This window comes from Eptesicus fuscus, chromosome 3, assembly GCF_027574615.1.
Source record: "Eptesicus fuscus isolate TK198812 chromosome 3, DD_ASM_mEF_20220401, whole genome shotgun sequence".
In the NCBI taxonomy this organism is placed as follows: Eukaryota; Metazoa; Chordata; class Mammalia; order Chiroptera; family Vespertilionidae; genus Eptesicus; species Eptesicus fuscus.
Window position 1 is genome coordinate 29,554,538 of NC_072475.1, and position 10,892 is coordinate 29,565,429.

Below are 10,892 nucleotides of genomic sequence, written 5' to 3' on the forward strand. Positions count from 1 at the left end.
CCAACCTTTTGCATCCCCCATGTTATGGTTGCAAATCAAAGACGAGAAATTGTGTTCCCAGTGGAGAGGTCACAAGGAAGGCTTTATGTAGAGGCCCAAGTTAAAACGCTGCCAACAGGCAGGTGGAACCCAAGTCTGAATGAGAAAATTCTGAGCCAGGCCTCTTGCTGTGGCTTGAATGCTTTAATGTAGCCACATTGTGCCCTGATTTCACTGTCTTTATTACCCAGATTCCAGTTATTTATGAACTGAATTCCCATGTAGTTATCTTGCTGTTATTGTAAAATGCCACATGATATTTTGTGCTAAGTCAATAAATGCCTCAATATCTGTATTTACTTTGGGTCTGTAATCTCTGTGCTTTACCCTTTTCCTGACATTTTCAAAGTCTCTCCCTGCAAATCAGCTGGCCATGGAGCAGAGAGCTTCCTTTCAGTAATTGACAGTCTGCTGCTACAGGCCTAACCACCGATTCACACCCAGGGGGACTGTCTGCCCCGGGAAGAGATTTGCTATCAGCTGGCTGACACTTTGCTTATTTTAAAAATTACTCCTAGGATTTAGACTCCTTGCAGGTAATTCTTGGAGGAACATGAAAAAAAATATTGGTTGTTTGAAGCTTAAGTTTAAAAATAAGTAGAAGCAATAAAGCAGGATCATTTGAATTGGAGGTCCTGGGATAAATGTCCTAATTCAGACACTTCCAAATTCTTTTGAACAGCAGCCACAATGAGAAACACCATTTACAATGTAATTATAATCTATATGCTATAATTGAAACCAAAGTTTTGTAAAATATTTCTTATCCTTATGACATAGGATTGTCAAAGTATAAATTTTTAAAGTTAAAAACATGGTTTTCATAAGAAATAAACATGTCAAAAACTTTATTCAACTTTTAATTAATGAGTGGAGCAATAAGATATGATTGGTTACAAGATCATTTGAGGAGCTGATTATATGAAATTTAATGAAGAGGTGTTAAGATTGCTAGGTTAGACACAAAACTGGTTAATGTGCTACAGTAAAATCAGTCATAACCTTTAAAGTTATCTTTTATATTGTACAGAAATTATTTGTATATCTACTATATAAAAATATGTAAGTTAACATGTACTTTCACCATATTTGGAACCCTTTATCAATACTAGAGTCAAAGTTTTCTTTTCTAAATAATCCTTGTTTGGGCCTCTGAAATAATATCCCCATATGATGTGAAAAGACTTGGTGTCCAATTGTGGTTTTTTTTTCCATTGATTTCAGAGAGGAAGGGAGAGGGAGAGGCAGATAGAAACATCAAAGATGAGAAAGAATCATTGGTCGGCCACCTCCTGCGCACCCCTCACTGGGGATTGAGCCCAAAACCTGGGCATGTGCCCTTGACCGGAATTGAACCCGACCCTTCAGTCTACAGGTTGATTGTGGCACTGAGCCAAACCAGCCAGGGCAGTGTCTAATTGTTTTTACTAATTTCTTCCAAGCTTGGTTAAATTTTCCTAAAAGGATGCACTCTGATTTTTTTTTTCTGTTATGTTCTATTTCATTTTTAAAAGCTGGTAGATCTCCCTAAGTTATTTTCTTATTCCATAAGGAGGTCATGTTTCAGTTTAAATAATACCACCCCAGTGTAAGAAGATAACACCCCTAAGCACTACCAGACAAAGGCAAGTTTCTCTGTTTGGGGAATAAAATGCTAACCAGGGAGAAGAGAGGGGAGGGGTGGGAGGAGGGAGAGGAGAAGGAAGAACATCAGCCATCTGTCTTCAGGGCCTTCAGCATTCTATAAAGTGATATGACTTTTTATAGAAGTCATAATTCTTTTCTCTGACAAAGCACACATTTTGCTTACATTGCAATGTAGGCTCTTTTCCTCCTGATTAGGGTCGAATTTAAACTTTGTAGAGTTTTCACAGCGATGGAAGAAGGTGAATTAGTTATCAGAAATCACTGCCTCATTTGCCAGTTTAGGAAACTGATTTAGAAACCAAAGATGATCTGCTCCATTACCCAGTGATTCCTTAGGGAAGCCCCCATGTGTAGCCATGGCATGAAGAGGGCAGTCCTTAGACTCAAAAGAGTGTGAACCTTATTATGAGTGACAGACACCAGGTAGAAGACCTCAAGCAAAACTGTTTTGCCCTGGCCTGATTTGCTGAATTTCTGAAACAGATACAGAAGTATAAAGATAATTAAATGGTGGAAAACATGTAAATGTCTTTGTAAAACTGAAAATCACTTTGAAAATGTAAAGTAGCTTCACTTATTCCAGTCACTTTATCATGCACATTTTTCCATCCTTGGATCTACATGTTGACCTATTTGCACATATTTAGAAGTAATTGGGATTATGGTTACAAAGTTCCCTACCTCAGTCTAGTGAATTTTTGTAAGTGCTTTCTCTCTTCTACATACTGCTTTATATTAAAATATTTAAAGATGTGACAGTTATTATTGTTAACAGATCATTACTGTGAAAGGCTCTAAAATTTGCAAATTAAAGAGCACCATTCTGATAAAATGTGCTATTATTACATAAGACTTTCCACCTGTAGAGGCTTCTAATTATGCTTTCCATGCATACAAAATGCAACTAGAAAAACTGATAAATGGCCAACAGCTACTTCCCTGCTGATTATACAAAATTTCATTAGAGTAGAACATTTAACAATTTAATTCCAAGCTCTCTCAGGAATTGTCTATAAAATGTTTTGCTTACATCTCTTTTTAAGCTCTGAATTTTCAGCTTGAATAAAAGGCACATTGAACCTTTGCCATAAGCAAAGTTAAGTTAGTAATAGTAACTTATAAGAGGTGAGCTTGAAGATGACAGGTAAAAACAGAAGAAATAAAATTAAAACATGTTTAAATGTGTTCCTCTTTTCTCATTCTTGGATGACACTTGTTGAGATGGAAATGAGTTTGCATTACTGAAAAAGCTATTCTGATTCCTAAGATATAAGTTTTATAATTCCCTATAAATATTAGAGAAAGACATTCTAGGCATGTTTTTGTCTTTTACAAAGTGCTTCAGACAGTTGCAGTAATGGATCACTTGAGTTTTCTCTTGTTCAGGTCCTTCTTCCACCCCCACCTGCTTCCCTGTTTCTTCTGGTTACTTTAGAGAGAAGAAAAGCTTCATTTAGGCATTAATGCATCTATTGTACTTACTGCTTCAACACTGGGCAGGTGTGATCCTCCTGTTTTATACCAGAAAAGCAGGCCTAAGATAGATCAATCTGAGATCACTGAGGGGTGCCAGAGCTGTGGAGGCAGTTTGCATCTGACGACCAGCAACAGCATAGCCTAGGATGGCATACCAGAGAATATGTAGTCACACCTTTGAAGCAGGAATCCAAAAGGCTTATATGTCACTATAATCTCCATTATGTGACTTAAATCACCACTTTGTACACCTTTTCTTATTGCTGATTTTGGGGACCTAATTCTCTTTCTTTCCAAGGATGTTGGTTGAAGATTAGTTAGTTCACTTATCATTTATACCTGGAAACACTTTCTTTTTTTATTTCTAAGATAGACTGACCCTCGGCTATTGACTCCTTCTTAGTCATATTCCTACTCTTCTTTTTACCCCATGCTCCAGCCACAGCACACAGCACACACCACATACTTTCCTGTCCATTCAAATGGAAGACTTTGGCATAGAAATGATCTTGGGTTTGAAATCAGTTTAACTTAAGCGCTTGTATACTGGCGCTTATCCACTGTATGACGTTGTAGGGCAGGGGGAAAAAACTTTCTTCTACCTTCTGAGGTTCAGTATCCAGGGCACTGTACATTAAACTGACAAAGGAAATATTAGCAAGATAAATGGTTTATGACATATGCATTTGGAGACCTTTGTAGAAAAAATAGTGAAGACCCAAAGAAGTAGCTAGAACCTGTGGCTTACATACCATTTTAACAAAGAACAATAAACTTGTGGAAACCCACCAAGACAAAGGAAAAGAGGTTTAGGGTTTTAGGGGAGGCCAACTGTGGGGAGGTAAATATCTGGGGAAACTAACAGGAGGTAAGGGATGTCTGATAAGCTCTGTTATGAAGATACCCCTTCATGCCATTGCTGGGTTGATAAGAGTCTACAGTCATCTCCAGTGTAGGCACAGAGGTGGAGAGCAAAGCAGACAGCTTTTTGTGAGTCTGCTGTTTCTCATTTTCCTTCAGCTCAAACTAACCCTCTGCCAAAGTGGTATATTTTAGGGTGGTGTATTCTGATCCCCTTTAAATCTTAACAAGGTTACTCATTCTAGGAGCCTCAGCATTATTCTCTGTTAAAAAAAAAAAGTAAGACATCATGTAACTGTGGGAATAGATACCTCTTACCCACTGCTTTGACAAGGCTCTGCTCTCTTTTCAAGCCTCTGTGCAAAGGTCTTCTCTGAATTTGTCTTCCTTTTCTCTCAATGCTTTTCCTCTTAAGTTAACTTATCCTTCAGGTCGGCAATCCTACTGAGAGGTTGATTGAACTTAAGTCTTAAATTCAGGTCTAGAGATAGAATTATTACACTTAACTAATCATTATGGATGGGCAGCATCCTTGTACTATGACTATTCTACCAACACTAAATGTTGTAGAAGAAAAACAAATCCTGAGAGATTAATAATCCTTTGGGCCCATGTTGATTCTTGATTTTTCAGTTAGGTTTCCCCTTGTGCCAATAATTTAGCAACGTGAGAAGTGATTATTTTACTTAGATGTTTGCATGGATTCACTGCTTGGTAGCAATTCTGATAACTTCTGATTTAGGCAGAATTCAAATTAGCAACCTTAGGGGAAGCTGCTATACCATTATAAACTTTGTGAGCTTCCTTATCCTTCAGTTTGGAAGTTTCAAATAAAGCTCTTTCTTTTACAACTTCACATACACTTTTAAAGCAGACCCTCAGAATTTGACCTTTTCTTGAAGTTTTAGCAATTGAATAAAAGGAAGTCAGTGACTGATTTCATTTCAGCTGAATTTCCCATAGGAGGGCTGAGGAGAGTTGTGGCTGTCATTTGATGAGAATGAATTCATGATAATCTATGGTTTAAAGCTAGATAATTTTACCCACTTATGGCAACTGGGTCTTGTGTTAAAATGTGACACTTTACTACAGATCACTGCTTTATTTCTTCAAGACTTTTGGTGAATATCATTTTGCAAAATACCAAGAGCACATCTGTACATTTTACTTCTCTAATGACCAAAAGCACAGAACATCCTATATTTAAGGAGAAGAGAGTTATGGCTGGTGACAAAATAGATATATTTTTTTGAAATTAAACTATGATCCAGTTATCTAGAAGATTAGCTGAACATTGCATTTGTGTTACTATAATGGATTCCATCTGCAAACTGAAATTTTACAAACAAAACTCACTTATTCCTTTATTTTTAAATGTTTTTTAAAATATATTTTATTGATTTTTTTTTACAGAGAGGAAGGGAAAGGGATAGAGAGTTAGAAACATCGATGAGAGAGAAACATCGATCAGCTGCCTCCAGCACACCCCCTAATGGGGATGTGCCAAGTAAGGTACATGCCCTTGACCGGCAATCGAACCTGGGACCCTTCAGTCCGCAGGCTGACGCTCTATCCACTGAGCCAAACCGGTTAGGACTTTAAATATGTTTTTATTGATTTCTAGAGAGAAAGGAAAGGAGAGTGAGAGAGATAGAAACATCGATGAGAGAGGAACATTATTGATTGGCTGTCTCCTGCATGCCTCCTACTGGGGATTGAGCCCACAACCCAGACATGTTCCCTGACCAGGAATTGAACTGGTGACCACTTGCTCCTTTCTTGACACCAGTGATGTACAATTAAATTCTCATGTATCCCTCAAAGGGAAAAAATGGAAAGCATGTATTTCTTTAACCATCTATCTCTATCATAAGTTTCTTTTCATTGTGATTATTCTCAAGGAAGGCAAAGCATGAATGCTTTTCCTTGTAACAGAAACAATTTTGACCTAATTATTTTTAATAGTTGATTCTGTTTCCTGACTTTGTGTTCTTTCTGACAAGTCTCTATTTCCTGTTTTCTAGCCCCATTTTTCATCCTGTATCTTGACAGGAAGACATGAAAAGGCTGTTAAAAAAAACTACCTCATGCCTCTAGCACTCTGCATTTTACCTTAACAGTTAACCCGATCATTATTTGTTGAATAAGATCTTAATTTTCCCTTATGTATAGACTTGATGTGTGGCAGAAGGCCCTGAATTGGAGGTGGTGGCTACCACAGACAATTAGGGGTGTCAAACCAGTGCACCAGACACTAGTGAGCAGGGAGGTACAGGGAAGAAAGGGATGGATACAGGTCGTGCCCCTGACTGGGAAACCTCATCTGGCCACCCAGGTTCACTAGATTTGTGAGATCCATGAAGTTAGAGATGAACCCTTCCTTTGTCCTTGTTCTCTGATATCTCATTCACCTGGCACAATACCTGCCATGGGGGATGGAAAAATGATATTAATAAACTTACTATTAATACAAACAGAAATACCACTCTCTAAATGCAAAATAGAATTAAATGATTCTATTTAATCTCTAAAATACTTTGTTATTCCAGAGTGTTTTGAAAGATGATTCTCTTTATGGGAGATATGATCAAATTAAAAAAAGATATTAAAGCTACTGGATAATTACTGTAAAACCGAACAGCAAACTTGCCCATTTTGTATTCTTACTTTTAATCTTGAGTGACATGGCAGTGACTCACACTTTGCAGTAAAATATTTGGTGATGCAGGCAGAAGGACTTTGAAAATTGCTATTTTGGGAGCAAAAGTAGGATTTCTAATCAGTACAGCACCCTTTAAAGTCATTCAATTGATGCTTGTATATTTAGGAGAAAAGAAATGAGGAACATGAACAGATTTCCTGAGAGAGTTAGAGTGAACAGTGATTAAGCTTAGAACATAAAATTACCATTTATGATTAGTTCAGTTCAATTAATTCCATCTATCTATCCATCCCTTAATTCACTTATTCAATCAACCATCATTTATTGAAAAACCTATTTTGTGTCAAGCTCTGTGCCAAGCCCTGGGGATACAGGGATCAAAGACACCATCAAAGAATCCATAGTCTTGTGATAAAGACAGAGCTGTGATTGCAGCAGCCAAGGGCAGCAGGCGCGTTACGCTGGGGAATCGGGATCTGGAAGTGGAAGCACATAGAGCAGGCAAGCGGAGCAGCCTGTAAGTCACAAATTACATGAGAACCACGTGCAAGGCGAGAGGCTAAGGTGCCAAAGAGTGAGAAAAACACAGTCCTCACTGAAATTGGAAATGCTCTCTGCCCTCAGGGAGCTAACAATTCTTATTTTCCTTAGTTTGAATGCATGTCTTATAGGCGATCGGCTTTGACGATAGCGTTAGCTCTGAGTGGCTTCAGTGAAGTTTCTGGTAGCAAACACTGGGTATGTATCCTAGGTCTCCAATTGCCTGCTTGTCCTAAGATTCCTAACTTGTGCAGTACCTTCTCCTCTGCCAAAGAATTTCATCGCTGTCTCGACTGATTTTCGCTCAGTGCTGTACTCAGAAGTCACCCAGAAGTCCAAGAAAATCCAACCAACTAATGTTAAGTTTGGTGACTGTGACATGTTCATAATTTTTTTTCAATATTGTCTATGAAATGCTGTAAGCCTGTTTGTCCCAAGAAAACCTTTGCATTTTCTGTCTTAATTAAATCTCCAAAAACCAAGCAGGTTTCTGCAGGATATAATCCTTCCATTCAGGTGTGAAAGGCTGGAACCTATTTTCATATTCACAGCCCTGATAGGATAAAATAAATTTATTTCTAAGTTGTCTGGGTTCTGCAGATACTGCAATTACTATTGTATACTGAGGCTTCCTCATAAAATACTAATTTAGGGCAGCTCAAAAAGAAATACTGGGAATGTGAAAATAGATTGCAATCTCTTGGGGCAAATACAATGTTTTAATTTTGGTTGTCTTGGCTGCTTTGAAAGTGCTGTGTGTGCCTAAAGCTCCTTATAAATATGTAAGTAAAAATGAAATGATTAGCTGACCTGGAATACAGAAAAGAGTCTCCTTCTTATAAAAGGGAGAAGAAATAACCAGATTTTAGAAGGTGCAACCATTGGGAAAGAATATTCTGGAGTTTACAGATCTAGTTTTCTTTTCTTAGACTCATCACAATGGGAATAATATTTGCTTAAACTTCAGCAATGATTTTGCCTTTACAGAGCTAGAAGCACACCAGTAATTCAATTCATGGCAAGGAGAGTCATTATAATTCCGAGTTACCTTTTCAGTTACTTGTGATAGGGAAATGGCAGAACACTTAAGGAATGGGAAGGAACAGAGGAACAGAATTTAGAGAGGGATGAAAAAGACCCATGCCTGAGCTTAGCATGTTTGAGGGGACTATCCTTGTGCATAGTGACTCTCAGAGGAAAGGTGGTGGGAATTTCGTTAAAAGTAAAATCTATGACAGTGTTAAAGGCCAAGCATAGAGATAACCATGATGAAAAGAAGAATAAGAAAACCATAGGTGGCTGCCATCTGTGAAGCACAGTCTGTTTTTAAGATCAGAAATGCAAAAAGCAATTATCTGCTGAATAGAACAAGGGCAGATCAGCAAGGACGAGAGTCAGGGAACATCAGAAGCCTGTAGGCAGTCAGAGAGGCCAGGACACAAAATGAGTTCCAATTAGAGCAGGTCACCAAGGAGAAGGAACAAGCCTTTCATAACACATTTGAAACAGGCGCAAGGCGAAGGGAAGTACAGGCTCCCCAGTTAATAAGGTGGGGAAACAAATAACCCAGCTCAGGGAAGGCTTAGGTTTTGTAGCTATTTATTTATTTTCAGACGAGGACCAAGGAAGAAAGTAGCTACAATAAGAGACTCTGAAAACAACCCACAAATGGAGGCTCAGAGGTAGTCATTAAAGGAAATACCAAGCAATTAAAAGTTTACTCATTTTAGATAAATGCAATAGATTACCTGTAGTAATCAGTGAGATGGACAAGAATATTCTTTCTGAAGACTGTTTCTGTGGTTGTTTTTACTGAGTCATTAGGATGTGGACAAAATTCCACAATTTAGAGTTTTGAAACCTTTTGAGAGAGCTCACTCAATATTATCAAATAGCTGGAAATGAAATTATTGTGCCAGATTTTAAATGTAGGAGGTGCTTGAAATATGTACCTTTAATCAAATTTCTTTTCACTCTAAGGAAGGAACTTGACCATTTGGTCCCTCATCAAACATTCATGCTTAATTAGTAATTAACATGGGCTTATCATTAGAAAATTAGGTGAACTAACAATTTTTTCTACAAAATTACTGAGCTTTAGGCTACATAATAAATGTAGGTGTTTATATTTTCTTTATATTATTTTCCATTAATATAATGCAGAGGATAAGCCTAGTGATAATGTTTCATATTTAGAAATTTGGGAATATCTAAAAAACAGTATAATGGATAAATTGTCCCTAGTCCCTTCAGAATTAAAGAATTTCATTAAGTATTTATTAGGCCTCTCATGAGGATATTTAACCAGTTTATTGAACAGCTAAACTTATTAGAATAGTAATATCAAATGATTTTGTTTTTCCAATTGTCTCTTTCAAGCACACTTTTGTGTCTCCCTTTATCGCCTTCTTAATTGGGAGAGGTAGAAGAATTTGGTAATTAATAGTGAGGACCAGAACTGCCTGGGTTCCAGCATGTACTACATATGTGACTTGAGGAAAGTTACTTAACTTTCAATGCATCTGTTTCCACATCTACAAAATGGGAGTGATCGTAGTACTTCATGGGACTGTTGTGAGGATACATTCAATTACTTTATTTAAATCTAAGTGCCTAGTTCACAGTGAATGCTCAATGCATGTGATTACAGGATTATGTCGGTCAAATTCCACATTCTCCTAGTCACATCCAGCGATTGAAATCTCAATCCAATATTTTTTAAATGTCTAATCTTATATCCTCTCTTCCCTATATTTAGGGTTAAGATTTCAGGGAACTTTTTGAAAGAAGGCAATATCTTTCAGTCTTCTTTTAGGTTCTAAATCTTTTAGTATTGAGACAAACATTTAGGTTCAGGGGGAATAGTCAATAATTCCCTTCCTGTGGCAAAGTCAGACTCGGGCTCCTGCCACATAGAGGGGAATGACATGGTAGGTAGTAGGAAGAAAAGCAGGAACTGTTATGGCAGGAGCCCTCACCTGGCTTTCTCCTGGGCAAATGCATGTGGTCTTGGGGGAGGTTGCTATGGGAATTCTCATAGCATAGTTACTTGATGTAGATTCTGGCTCCTGTTTGACATCTTTGACAAGTTCACGCTTTCCTACTTCTTGTTAGCTGCTGAACCTCATAGCTGGGGTCTCCTCAACAGGCAGGCCACAGTCCTGGGAAGGCACAGGCCAGATCGCCTGATGCTATCTTTTCAGGAGGTCTCTCAACAGTCATGTCATTTCTGTGCAAAGTGGAGGAAATGCTGGCTACGCCACCCACCCTCAGCCTTCTGCTTATAAAGATTGGGGGCAACTTGTAGCAAAGTTAATGTGACAACCTCTTAGGAAACCCCAAGTGTCGGCAGTTGTTTTTAGAACACAGGGCATTCAATGTCTACTTGATCTTAGTTTAGGCACTAGCCACCAATTCCAGGGCAACAGGAAAAGCCTCGTGGCAACTTGTCACAGATACACGTGTCCATTAATTTGAAGCCAAGGCTGCTGACTGTAGTCTTTTAACCTTAGAGAGCCTCTCAGTGTTCCATTCCCTGCCGCTGTTGCTCAATAAGAACATCCCTTGTTTAGGTACCGCATGTCTGATTTACTGCTCTCCACCTTTGAGCATCATCTGTGAGACTCATTTTTAATGACATCTTGGGAATTCCCATTAAGAACAAGTG